Source organism: Scyliorhinus canicula, chromosome 1 (assembly GCF_902713615.1).
Source record: "Scyliorhinus canicula chromosome 1, sScyCan1.1, whole genome shotgun sequence".
In the NCBI taxonomy this organism is placed as follows: domain Eukaryota; kingdom Metazoa; phylum Chordata; class Chondrichthyes; order Carcharhiniformes; family Scyliorhinidae; genus Scyliorhinus; species Scyliorhinus canicula.
The window spans coordinates 99,064,567-99,078,217 of record NC_052146.1 but is presented as its reverse complement, the minus strand read 5'-3'; the positions used below and the strand labels follow the sequence as shown (position 1 = coordinate 99,078,217).

The following is a 13,651-nucleotide window of genomic DNA, read 5'->3' as shown; positions in this document are numbered from 1 at the left end:
ATAAAGCAGTCAGCAAATTGCAGAGTAACTAAATGTTATAATCTACATTATGCCAAGTGTGCTTACAGTCATGAAGAACTGACAGGGGACACATTTAGATTTCGCCAGTACATAATATTTGGACAATTTACTCAGCACTGTAAAATGAATTTCCTTTCTAGTAAAGGATACTCAAGTCACTAGCAAGTTAGCAACCTGAAGTTTATTGTTGCTTGCAATGCTTTGAAATGTTTACAACCATTAATCACTATCACTAGCCATTGCCTTTTAACAAACACTCACAGGGTGTTACACTACTTCAGTAACAAATCACTACATTGCCATCATTTCTTACCTGTAGACACAGAAATCAAAAAACAAATTCTGTAGCATAATAGGTGGGATTACTGGGATAGGGTGGAGGCATTGGCTTAAGTAGGGTGCTCTTCCGAGGACCGATGCAGACTCGATGGGCTGATTGGCCTCCTTCTGACTGTAAATTCTATGAGTCTATGATCGTGGGCAGCTGTTTCACAATGCATTGTATTATTCTCCTAACTTTATAAAATTCAGAGCAGTAAGATTTCATATAACATTTTGAAGTTTAAACATACTATACAATTGATTTCAAAGTAGGAAAACCTCATACTCATTCACATTACAAAATTAGTTAACAATTTTATAAAGATCTGTCAGTCAAATCTGTTTACTACACTATATTGACATTCATACAAGTCTGTTGTTCATATAGAACAGGGGTGGGCAAACTTTTCCGTGCAAGGGCCACATTCAGAAATTCACAATTCACAAAGGGCCGCATAGTATATTAAGTAAAATAATTACTTCACCCGGTTATGATTCTGGGCACCTCATATAGAACATAGAACAGTACAGCACAGAACAGGCCCTTCGGCCCTCGACGTTGTGCCGAGCAATGATCACCCTACTCAAGTCAACGTATCCACCCTATACCAGTAAGTAACCCAACAGCACCCCCCCATTAACCTTAAAAAAAAATTTTAAAAAAAAACATTTAAAAAAAATTTTTTTTTTTTTTTTTTAATGACTTGGTGGGCCGCAGAAATACCTTTGGCGGGCCGCATGCGGCCCGCGGGCCGTAGTTTGCCCACCCCTGATATAGAACCTGTTCTTAATCTTGCCAGGACACCAGGGGAACTCAAATCCCCAAGGCTAGAAGTCTAGCTGGTGATCGGAGGATATTTCAAATAGAAAGCCACTCCAGGTACTTTTGGCACACATCTCAACAAGTACAAATACTAACATTACTAGAGATCTGGTACAAGTTTATTAACACAACCAGTGAATGGTAACACGAGGAGAGAGAGTGGCAACATTATTTCACCCAGAAATGCAGTCTTTTGTAAGATAACATATCATTAATACTATGATGTTTACTACAGAACAATACTATAGATTCCCATCTGAAGTCTGGTGGCATATGGAAAGCCATAAATCTCTCCATTTGAAATCCATAAGAGATTCAAAGTCATCTAATTGCAATGTCTCAGTAACACTTAGATTGCATCACAGGAACCGCACCCAGATTCAAACAAAACAACCTGGGCAATAATTTTGATCGCAGTTGCGCATATAATTTTTAATTGAATAAAAATTCAAGCATTTTCGGGAAAGCTCCATTTGTCAATTTGTTTTTTGTGTGCAATCTCTTCAGACTAGAAGCTGATTTCCTGTTATTCAGGAAATCACGTTTAAATGTACTAAGAGATCTTAATTTTACTGCATCACTTTCAACGTTCTACTGAACAAACATGAAAAATTAAACCAAGTTAAATGTAGTATGTAACAATTGAATACAGTAAATATGTTGCAACATAGAATATCACACAATAGAAAAAGTTTATTTGGCTCAGGGTGCAGTGCTTTCCTAAATGAACCAGAGTTTAATCCCATACTCTTCCATGTTTCCCATGTATTTTAATCTTTCTCTTTTGTAAGTAATTGAATTTTCTTTTAAAAAGAACCAAAGGATTTTACTTCAACTGAAGTTTGAGACGAAATTCCGCATTCTAACCAGCATGTCAAAAGATTTTTGCTCTCAATTTTTTGAGTGATCATCTTTAATTTTTACCCTCAATATTACCTCACCAGTAAGGGAAATAATCTTTCATTATATAAAACTTTATAACAACTTTTCATAATCTTTGAAGATATCTCTTAAGTCACCCCTCAGCCCTTACAAAAATAATCTTAATTGCTCCCTGCACAACTGTAACTTCTTGTCCTTGAATCTTAACAAATTTACACTGCATCATTCCCTGTGCTTTTATACCCTTACTATGATCTCCAAAACTGTAAACGGACACACATTGAATGATTTATTTATTTAAAAGGCACTTTATCTGCTTTTCCTGCCACCTTTAATTATCAGTGTATCTGCTCAGAACGCCCTCCACTCCAATTAAATATATTTCTGTTCCCTAGTTCTGTATATTTCACTGAAAGCAACTCTTCCCGACACACATTCATCGATCCTATTGGCTTATGTTGTCCGCCAGTCAATCACAACACACCATACTCCAATTTGGTGCCATTAGCAAATTAGACCATATTCCCTTCACAAGTCTCGGTGAGTTAGCTGTATCATAAATCATAGAAGCTTCAATGCAGACACTTGTGAAATACTGCTCCCCATCTTTCCAAATTGAGAAAGTTGATATTACATTATACAGCATTGTCCAACTCTTTTAAAATTTGCACACATTTGTCCTTGAGCCGATGTGCCATTATCTTCATCAATTCTTGTATGCTACCTTATCAAATATTTGAAAATCTATAAAAAACCTAGCCACTGCTCATCTTTCCCCATTAATTCTTTCAATGTCTCTCCAAAATTGTCTCTAATTGTCTAGAAATTCAAAACTTTTCATTTACATCAGTTAGTTTCAAAATTGTATTTCAAAATTAAAAGCTTTGGCTACATTATACTGTGGTATCATCAATACCACAGATTTGCACAAATATAAAAATGAACCAATATGATGCATATACATTTTTCAGAGAAGGCCTTTGAGCCTGCTCTGCCAGTCAAGAAGATCATGGCTGATCTGGTTGCATCTCAGAGCCACTTTGCTATCTTCCTGCCCATGAACCTAGGCGCCCTTGCCAATCAAAATCCTGTCCAACTCAGCCTTGAATAAATTCAATGACCCATCCTCCCCTGTTTTCTGGGGAAGGAAATTTCACATGCCAATGACATTGAGAGAAAAAAAAATGTCTCATCTGTCTTAAACAATAGAATGCTTATTCTTAAACTGTGCCCCTTGGTTCTAGTCTTTCCCACAAGTGAAAACATCCACCCAGTATCTGGCCTGTCAAATCCCCTCAGGATCTTATGTTTCAATAAGACCACCTCTCAATTCTTCTAAACTGCAATGGGTATAGTATGTGCATATCAAGTGTTTGTGACAACGTTGCAAAAAAACATTCTCTGTACGAGTAGTTAATTGGAACAATCTATGTCAAACTGTAAATAGATAGTATAAAACTGTATTGGTTTTAAACACACAAGCAATTACAGTATATCAACTCCATTGTGTGTCATAGTTCTTTTTGCATCTTTATTGCTCTATAGGATGAGTATATTAATAATAGCTTACATTTTACATCAGCTATGTGGAATGTTAATACCTTTGAGCTGTATACACCAAGGTGAAGTACTGATGGTTACAGATTGACAATGTTGGCATTTATAGTGACAGGCGTTCAAGGTGATGAATTAAGAGAAGTGTAATAAGACAATATTGAAACATGCTGGTTAAGTGGGACTCTTAAGTAACCGCTGGAATACAAATTGTATGGGAAGAGGGTAAACAAATCTTGATTGCACCCTATGTTTTCACACATTACCCATGAGGAATACAAGTTAGTTATATTGTTCGCTGTATAGCAGCCACATGTAACAAAATGGTGCATTATAGTTTAATGGGATGTAAAGTTGTTAAATGCTAAAATATTAAGAGGGGGTAGAATGTCTGCTTAGGGTGTAATCAAGAAATTGTACCAAAATTACATTGCTTTATTTGCACCACTCCAAAACAAGTGTCAAACCTTCCATGCACCAGCAAAATTGGGCAATGCTTTTTCCATTAGAAAAAGTGTTCCTTGATGTATTTAAGAGTATTTAACCTTATGTATTGCTAATTAATGCAACTGAAAATGGATTTAATTAGTCATTAGTATTTCACAGAATTTTTCAGAAGGAGGCTATTCAGCCCATTGTGTCTATACTAGTTGTCCAAATAAGCATTATGACTTAGTGCCATTCTGCCTTTTCCATTGTTTCTATTCAGATGGTCATCGAATTCCTTGGAATGCCTCGATTGAACCTGCCTGTCGGGATTCTATGATACTTGATCACATAATTCCCAACTATGTTCAAGAAGGGGAGTAGAGACAACCCTGGTAATTATAGACCTGTGAGCCTTACTTCAGTTGTGGGTAAAATGTTGGAAAAGGTTATAAGAGATAGGGTTCATAATCATCTTGAAAAGAACAAGTTGATTAGCGATAGTCAACACGGTTTTGTGAAGGGTAGGTCATGCCTCACAAACCTTATTGAGTTTTTTGAGAAGGCGACCAAACAGGTGGATGAGGGTAAAGCAGTTGATGTGGTGTATATGGATTTCAGTAAGGCGTTTGATAAGGTTCCCCACGGTAGGCTATTGCAGAAAATAAGGAAGTATGGGATTGAAGGTGATTTAAAGGTTTGGATCAGTAATTGGCTAGCTGAAAGAAGACAGAGGGTGGTGGTTGATGGCAAATGTTCATCCTGGAGTTCAGTTACTAGTGGTGTACCGCAAGGATCTGTTTTGGGGCCACTGCTGTTTGTCATTTTTATAAATGACCTGGAAGAGGGTGCAGAAGGATGGGTTAGTAAATTTGCAGATGACACGAAGGTCGGTGGAGTTGTGGATAGTGCTGAAGGATGTTATAGGATACAGGGGGACATAGATAAGCTGCAGAGCTGGGCTGAGAGGTGGCAGATGGAGTTTAATGCGGAAAAGTGTGAGGTGGTTCACTTTGGAAGGAGTAACAGGAATGCAGAGTACTGGGCTAATGGCAAGATTCTTGGTAGTGTAGATGAACAGAGAGATCTCGGCATCCAGGTACATCAATCCCTGAAAGTTGCCACCCAGGTTAATAGGGCTGTTAAGGCGGCATATGGTGTGCTAGCCTTTATCAGCAGGGGGATTGAGATTCGGAGCCACAAGGTCATGCTGCAGCTGTATATAACTCTGGTGCGGCCGCACCTGGAGTACTGCGTGCAGTTCTGGTCACCACATTATAGGAAGGATGTGGAAGCTTTGGAAAAGGTTCAGAGGAGATTTACTAGGATGTTGCCTGGTATGGAGGGAAGGTCTTACGAGGAAAGGCTCAGGGACTTGAAGTTGTTTTCGTTAGAGAGGAGAAGGCTGAGAGGTGACTTAATAGAGACATATAAAGATAGTCAGAGGGTTAGATAGGGCGGACAGTGAGAGTCTTTTTCCTCGGATGGTGATGACCAACACGAGGGGACATAGCTTTAAATTGAGGGGTGGTAGATATAGGACAGATGTCAGAGGCAGTTTCTTTACTCAGAGAGTATTAGGGGTGTGGAACGCCCTGCCTGCAACAGTAGTAGACTCGCCAACTTTAAGGGCATTTAAGTGGTCACTGGATAGACATATGGATGAAAATGGAATAGTGTAGGTCAGATGGGCTTCAGATGGTTTCACAGGTCGGCGCAACATCGAGGGCCGAAGGGCCCGTACTGCGCTGTAATGTTCTATGTTCTATGTATGTTCAACTGAAGTTTCCCATCCCTGGAACTATTCCTGTAAACATTTTCTGCACTCTCTCCAATGTGTTCACATCCTTCCTCTAGTGTGGTGCCCAGAACTGTACACAATACTCCAGCTGCAGCCTAACTAGTGTCTTGTATAAATTCAGCATAACCTCCTTGCTAGTGTACTCTATGCCCTTATTAATGAAGCCCAGGATACTGTATGCTTTCTTAATTGCTCTCTGCATCTGTCCTGCCCCCCTTGCTGACCTATGCACAAATACACCCAGGTCCTTCTACTCCAGCAGCCCATTAAGGATTTTACCCCTTATTTTATGTTGTCTCTCCATGTTCTTCCTACCAAAATGCATCACCTCACACCTCTCTGCATTGAACTTCATCTGCCACCTCTCTGCCCACACCACCAACTTGACTACATCCTTTCAACGTTCTACATTGTCCTCCTCATAGTTTCCATTGCTTCTAAGTTTTGTGATCTCTACAGACTTTGAAACTGCTGCCTGCACACCAAGATCTAAAGATCAGGAAAGGCAAGAGTCCCAATTCTGACCCTGGGTAACTCCACTAGAAGCATTCCTCCAGCCTGAAAAATATTTAATATTCTGCTTATTTTTCAGTCAATTTTGTATCCACATTACTACTCATCCTTTTTATTCCATGAGCTATAGCTTTTCTCACACATCTGTTGTGTGGCATTGTATCAAATTTATTTTTAAAGTCCATATGCAAGACATCAATATTACCCCACTCAACCCTTTCTGTTACTTCTGCAAGAAAGTCCAGCAAGTTAGTTAAACACAATTTCCCCTTTAGAAATAAATCCATGCTGGCTTGTCCTAATCAACCCACATTTTTCCAAGTGACTACTCATTCTATCCTGAATAACTGTTTCTAGAAACTTTCCCATCACTGAAGTTAGTGACCAGTCTGTAATTGATGAGCTTATCCTTGCAACCACTTTTTGAACAAGAGCGTAATGTGTGCAGTTCTCCAGTCCTCCTGTACCTCCCTTGAGCCCGGGGAAGGCTGAATGTTAATGCAAGTGCCCCTGGAATTTCCACTCTCACTTCCTTCAATATCTTTGGATGCATCTCATCAGGTTCTGGCACCTTGTCACTTTAAATATCCAGCCTATCCAACACTGCACCCTTATCAATTGTGAATCGTTCTAGTGCCAGCTTCCTCATCTGTCACATGGCCTGGACAGCATCTAACCCCTTGGTATATACCTCACCCATGCTCTCTACCACCATACGTAAATTATTATTAGGTCCCTAATCAGCCCAACCTATTACTATTTATATGCCCATAGATTGCTTTGGGGTTTCCCTTTATGTTGGCTGCCAGTCTTTTCTCATAATTCCTCTTCACTTCTCTGTGCTTTTTCACCTCCCCTCTGAACCGTATATATAATGCTTTTGGTTCTCAATTGTGTTTTCTACCTGACACTTCACAAAAGCATACCGATTCTTCTTTACCTTAATCTCTATCTCCTTTTTCAGCCAGGGAGGTCTCGATTTGTTTGTCTTGCGTTTTGAGGGAATATACTTTGACTGTGCCGGAGCCATTTCTTTTTTGAAGGTAACCCATTGTTCAGCTACAATTTTCCTACCAACCTTTCGTTCCTGTCTATCTGGCCAAGCTCCGTTCCTGTCCCATTGAAGTCGGCTTTCACCCAGTTAATTATTCTTACTCTGCAATGCCCATTGTCCTCTTCTCCCATCATCTTAATCCTCATGTTACAATGATCACAGGGCAGCACGGTGGCGCAGTGGTTAGCATTGCTGCCTCACGGCACCAAGATTTCAGGATCGATCCAGACTCTGGGTCACTGTCCGTGTGGAGTTTGCACATTCTCCCCATGTTTGCGTGTGTTTGGCCCCAACACAAAGATGTGCAGGGTAAGTGGATTGGCCTCACTAAATTGCCCCTTAATTGGAAAAAAATGAATTGGGTACTCTAAATTTATAAAAAGAATAAAAAAAGCGATGCTACAATGATCAATGTCTCCTGAATATTCCCCCACTGACACTTGGATCTACCTGGCCCAAGTTATTTCCAAGAACCAGGTCCAACTGTGCATGCCATTGCAAAAGGTTTTTCTGAACACATCGCAAAACATTTACCTCTCTCCACCCTTTACATTACCACTCTCCCAGTCTACATTGTGTAATTAAAGTACGGCGTTATAACTACTCTATAAATGTTTGCATCTCTCTGTAATTTCCCTGCATCCTTCCCACTAGTTGGTGGTCTAGACTACATGGAGCAGTGTAATTGCATGCTTTTTGTTCCTTAACTCTAGCCAAATTGATGCTGTTCTTGAACCCTCTGGGATATCTGCTTTCTCCAGCACTGCAATGCTCTTCTCTCAAACCAGTAATGCACCACACACGTGCACCCCCCCCCCCCCCGCTTTCCTTCCTACCTTTTCTTGACACCATATACCAGGAACAGTTAACACCCAGAATAACCTTCTTTGAGCCAGGTTTCTGTTATTTCCACAACTTCATGGGTGGGATTCTGTGATCCTGCCATTCCGTTTCTCAACGGCGTCAACACGGCCTCAGGAGCAGCAATTCTGGCCCCTACAGGGGGCCAGCAGAGCATTGGAGTGATCCACGCCACTCCAGCTGCTGAGCCAGTGGCTCCTTTCTCCGCACTGGCCCCGATGCAACTTAGCGCAGGGCTACAGGGGCTGACACAGGTGAAAGGAGGCCCCCAGCCCGAGAGGCCGGACCCTTCCATGCCGAGGTCCCGCCGGCTGAGAACAGGTGTGAACGGTGCTGGTGGGACTCTGTTTTTTTGGCGATGGACATACTGGGCCGAGAATCAGCGGGGTGGGGCCGCTTTACCGGCGCCGTGCCGACCACACAGGTGCCAATGGTGCCTATTCGCCACGCTGCGGGGAATCGCATCCCGGCGTCAGGCCGCAATTCGCACCGGTCGCAAGGATTCTCTGGCCCGGCACCGGGCTGAGAGAATAAAGCCCTATATTTTTGCATGGCAATCTGCACCTGAAACTCAACAATCTTATTTACAGTATTCCATGCATTCACGTGCATGCAAAGTAACCCTGATTGAGATTTCATTACTTTCTCCCTTACTCCAACTCCACCTATTAACTACTTTCTCCCTTACCCCAACTCCAGCTATTAACTTTCTCCCCTACTCCCAATTCCACCTATTAACTATCTTTCCCAGTATTTTGTGTATCCTAGTAGTCCTCTCTAATATTCTCTTTTGGTTCCCAAACAATGTTAGTTTAAAGCCCTCCCAGCAGCACTAACAAAATGCCCTGCAAGGAACTCAGTCCCAGCTCTGTTCAAGTTCACCGCAACCGGCTTGTACAGGTGTCGCCTCCCTCAAAGCCAGTCTCAATGTCTCAGGAATCTGTAGTCCTCCTTCCTTCACTATCGTTCCAGGAATCCATTTGTCTATCTTATCGTATTTCTGTATTCACTTGCATGTGGCACTGGGAGTAATCCATCGATCAGTACATTTGAGGTCCTGCCTGCTAATTTTCTACCTAATTCCTGATTGTAGGACCATACCCCCTTCCAGCTGAAGTCGTCGGTACCAATGTGGGCCATGGCCTCTGGCTGTTCGCCCTCCCCCAGGGAATGTACTGAAACCGTTCAGTGACTCCTTGACCCTAGCACCAGAGTGGCAACACCCTCGAGTCACATTTAAGGCCACAGAAATGCCCATTTGTTCCCCTAACAAATCCCCCAACATGATTGCTCTTCTTTTCTTCTTCCTCCCGTCCTGTACAGCTGAGCCACTCGTGGTACCACAAACTTGGCTTTGACTGCACTCCTATGAGGAACTAACTTCCAAAATGGCAAACTGATTTGTGAGCTGGAATTTACAGTGCAGAAGGAGGCCATTAGGCCCATCGAGTCTGCACCGGCTCCTGGAAAGAGCACCCTACTGAACGTCAACACCTCCACCCTATCCCCATAACCCAGTAACCCCACCCAACACCAAGGGCAATTTTGGACACCAAGGGCAATTTAGCATGGGCAAGCCACCTAACCTGCACATCTTTGGAGGAAACCAGAGCACCCGGAGGAAACCCACGCACACACGGGTAGGATGTGCAGACTCCGCAGAGACAGTGACCGAAGCCGGAACCGAACCGAACCTGGGACCCTGGAACTGTGAAGCAATTGTGCTATCCACAATGCTACCATGCTGCCCGTTCTACCTACAAGGTTCTCTTTAAATACCTGGTGGTCACCCAATCCCTCACTGCCTCCAGGCTCCAAAGCTGTGATGTAACTACATCTCTGAATGTACTGTCTATATAGCTATCAGCCTCGTGAATGCATTATGGTGACTCCAGCTGCTGCTCAAGCTCTGAAATCAGGCTGACTGTTCCTCCACCTGAAAATTACCCACTTGAAAATTAATTTAATTCAATTGTTTTACTGCTACACACTAGTCAGATTCCTTATAAATTAATTAATTTTTGACATGAAAATCTTAAAACATACCTGTTAAGTTGAGAAAGTGTTTCAAAGATGGACGATCCAGAGCTTTATAAATCGGGACCAGAGTACAAAAGGAAGTTATGATGAATCTTTATGAGACACTAGTTCGAATACAACTAGAATATTATGTTCCACATCCTTCCTGAAGTGCATTTTCAGAATTGGAGCCTTTAGAGGGGGGTTATTAGAAAGGTTGCAAGGATGAGAGACACATTTACACAAATAGATTGGAAAAGCTGGGGGTTGTTCTGCTTACAGCAGGGAAGGCGAGAGAGAGGAGACTTGATGGGAGATGTTCAAAATCAAGTGGGGTCTACACAGGAGAGGAACTGCTCTCATTGATGGAAGAGTTAAGGACCAGGAGATATAGATTTATGGTGAATGGCAAAAGAACCAAGGTGACAGGAGGGAAAGGCTGTTTTTAAAAAACACAGCTAATGGTTATGATCTGATTGCACGGCCTGAAGATGTGGTAGGGGCAGGTTCCAAAGGGAACTTGGAAGGGAAAAAATTGCAGGGTTTTGGAGAATAGGGGAATGGAACTAGCTGGATTGGGCACGCAGGGTCTGATCACCTCCTTCAGTTATGTAACCATTCTTTATAGAATCTGTGCAGCTATAAAAATGCATGCAATTTGAAGAGCCTTCCAAAACCAGTACAATTTGCATGATCAATTGATTTTGATTGGCTATGAGCAAGAGTTTGATTGGGGCAAACAGGATCTAGAACCGGCATGAAAGATTGTGGAAATCATGAACAATACTAGCTTTGAGTATAACTCACTTATATTTTAAAATTCCCAATCATTAGCATTGGCTGAATGAGCTCTTTCCATATTTCACTGTTATTACCAGTGGAAATGTTGACGCCCAAGATTTTTAGGCATCATGTTGTATAGTAAAATGAACACACAATAAAATTTTGGAGAGGAGTGAGGAAAAAGAGATTCTGGTGCAATGGAGCACAATTTGCATGCAGCGATGAACAGATATCCCAAAAGTCAGAAAATGTCTTCAGTTTGGGTGTGAAATAGTGATTCAAATACCCTACGCTATTCTGAGATGCAGATCCAGGTTTATAAACACGTTGAAATGGAATAGCGTACTACAATGGTGAGCTTCATCACAATGCAACTGCTTTTTGAAATCAACCTCAAGATAATTTACTTGACTGAGCTATAAATTATAACAGTGCACCAGCTACAAATCTTACAAGTACAGACTACTGAAATCACGAAGCCAAAATAGTACAAATCCCACAAGAAAGACACGGTTATGACGGCACTTCAAAAGGCAACAAACACCTAATTAAGCCACCCCACCCCCTCCTTCTCTCCAGACAGCAAGAGGCTGTAAACACAAAAGGAACGGAGACAAAGAAGGAACCCGTAGTGATCACACCAACACGTCACGTTCCCAAACAATCGATTTTTTAAAAAGTTTATATACATCGGAAGAGTGCCTTGCCCTGCCAAGTATCAACAGCTAGAGTTAATTATTTGTGCAATGATATGACAATTGCTCCACAATAAATAAACTGATTCACAGCCAGAACAGCTGCAGACGGAATGGAACAGCATTAACTATAGTTTAGCGGTCTTATTGTATTAGATAGTGACAAGTCCTGAGTACGAATGCTTTACATACTACATTTACAGAAACCAGGTAGAAGTTTAGACGTGGTAATGAGTGCAGCAGCAGAACGTGGAAGAATTAAGATAAGAACATTTATTAAATAGAAGACACAAACAAAATAGTTTTATAAAATATTCTTAGGAAATAGATTATACTCCGGAGAATCTGTCTCAAGGATGTTTCATTGAAGCTGCACAATTAATACTTCAATGCAAAATGGCGTCTGTTTTAAAATCATCACAAAATACCAGAATTAATAACAAAAATGCTCACAATGCAAAGCAAAACTCAGAGCAGCTCACCTTGATTTGCAAAAAAGAAACGGGTTCAAAAGAACAAGGAAAGCATACAAGAATCCTGAAAATCACGTTTCACTCATACAATGTACATATCGTACGTAAGCTCCAAACTCATGGCAAGTATCAGTTTCTGTTGTGGGTGGGTCAGAGTATGTAAAACGAGCAGCTAGTGACTCAAACGCACCAATCACATGCACCTAACTCACCTTACACCCAATCATTGAGCAAAAGATAGAATATTGGATGGAGCATGCCAAAGCAACAGCAGGCAGTGAACCCCCCGAGCCTGGATCAGAGTATGTCAACAGCTCAGAAACGTAGCACAATAATCATCCAGCGCCTCCCACACCAGGTGCCACTCTTCGGGTTCCACCTTGCCTACCAAGATTGGTTCAAAAATATGTTGACGTTTAAATTACTCCTTTGGTGTGTCCTTTAAAACGCATCCTGTACGCAGAGAATATACGGTCTACCATTAAGGATTTTTATATTATTACTAAAGGTATTTGAAGGTTACTGCCAAACTGTTTAAATACCAAACAGATCAAATTGCTCTGATATTTGTGTCCTTACCCCTCCTGTCTGAACGCAGTAACCCCTGTAATGCTACACGACCAATTGTAAGTCTCCGGTACCCCATAAATATACCGATTCTTTATTCCTGAGCTTGGCGAATGAGCGTCAGTAAGTCACATCGACAACAGGGATGATCATTTCGATATCTTCGAAGATCCACCCTCAACAAACGCATTCTTAAAATCAAATCATCTTAGACAGCAATAAACAGGCAATGTGCTTTAATCTTGGGGGTTAGCTCACGTGGCACGGCCACCTTAACGTAAATGGACGATCACGTTAGTTCATTCTTGATCTGACAACATCTATGTTTAAGGATATGTTGGAACTGGATATTGAATGCAACCTTGGTTTCATGTCAGCTCCAATGCAGAACAATGAAAAATTGTAATTGATTAAAATGCCAGTATATCCGGCGCTTTATAATGGTTCTCAGTTAAAGAAAATATTTTTAAACATGCATTGGAGTATATCGAATTGATCAGTGGGGAGGGGCAAGAGACGGCAGGACAATAAAACAAAAACTGAACAGCTGTGTGGTACTGCAGCAAGGGCTGGAGAGAGAGAAAGGCAACATCGCATCTGCTTTTCGAAGACCAAGCAGTTACCATAGCAATGAGGATCACAGCAGTACGAAAATGGCGATGGAATGATTCCCTAGTCTTTACAACTAATGTGAGGACTGTATTTGTAATAACAGATCCATTATAAAGACTGGAGAAAGCGTCGTCACATTTTGATGATCTATTCAATATTGCAGTAACACCACCGGTTAAATCTTCTTTTGCTCTTTGGTAGTGCAGTCAGTTGATTTCAGACAGGATTGCGATAGGATTGTTGTAA

General features: G+C 41.4%; 1 protein-coding gene across 12 annotated transcripts in view; it reads right to left on the bottom strand.

Annotated features, from left to right (window-relative positions):
- Positions 1 to 12,950, bottom strand: part of LOC119965418 (protein 4.1-like) — a 231,982-nt gene extending 219,032 nt beyond the window's left edge. For 10 of the 12 annotated variants that reach the window (XM_038796254.1, XM_038796186.1, XM_038796264.1 and 7 more), the window contains exon 1: positions 12,236 to 12,379. The gene's annotated coding sequence lies outside the window, so the exon portion shown is untranslated. Of the gene's footprint in view, positions 1 to 12,235; positions 12,380 to 12,438; positions 12,575 to 12,805 lie in introns of those variants that run through there. The other 2 variants (XM_038796202.1, XM_038796194.1) reach the window with 2 other exon arrangements.
- Positions 12,951 to 13,651: the final 701 nt, after the last annotated feature.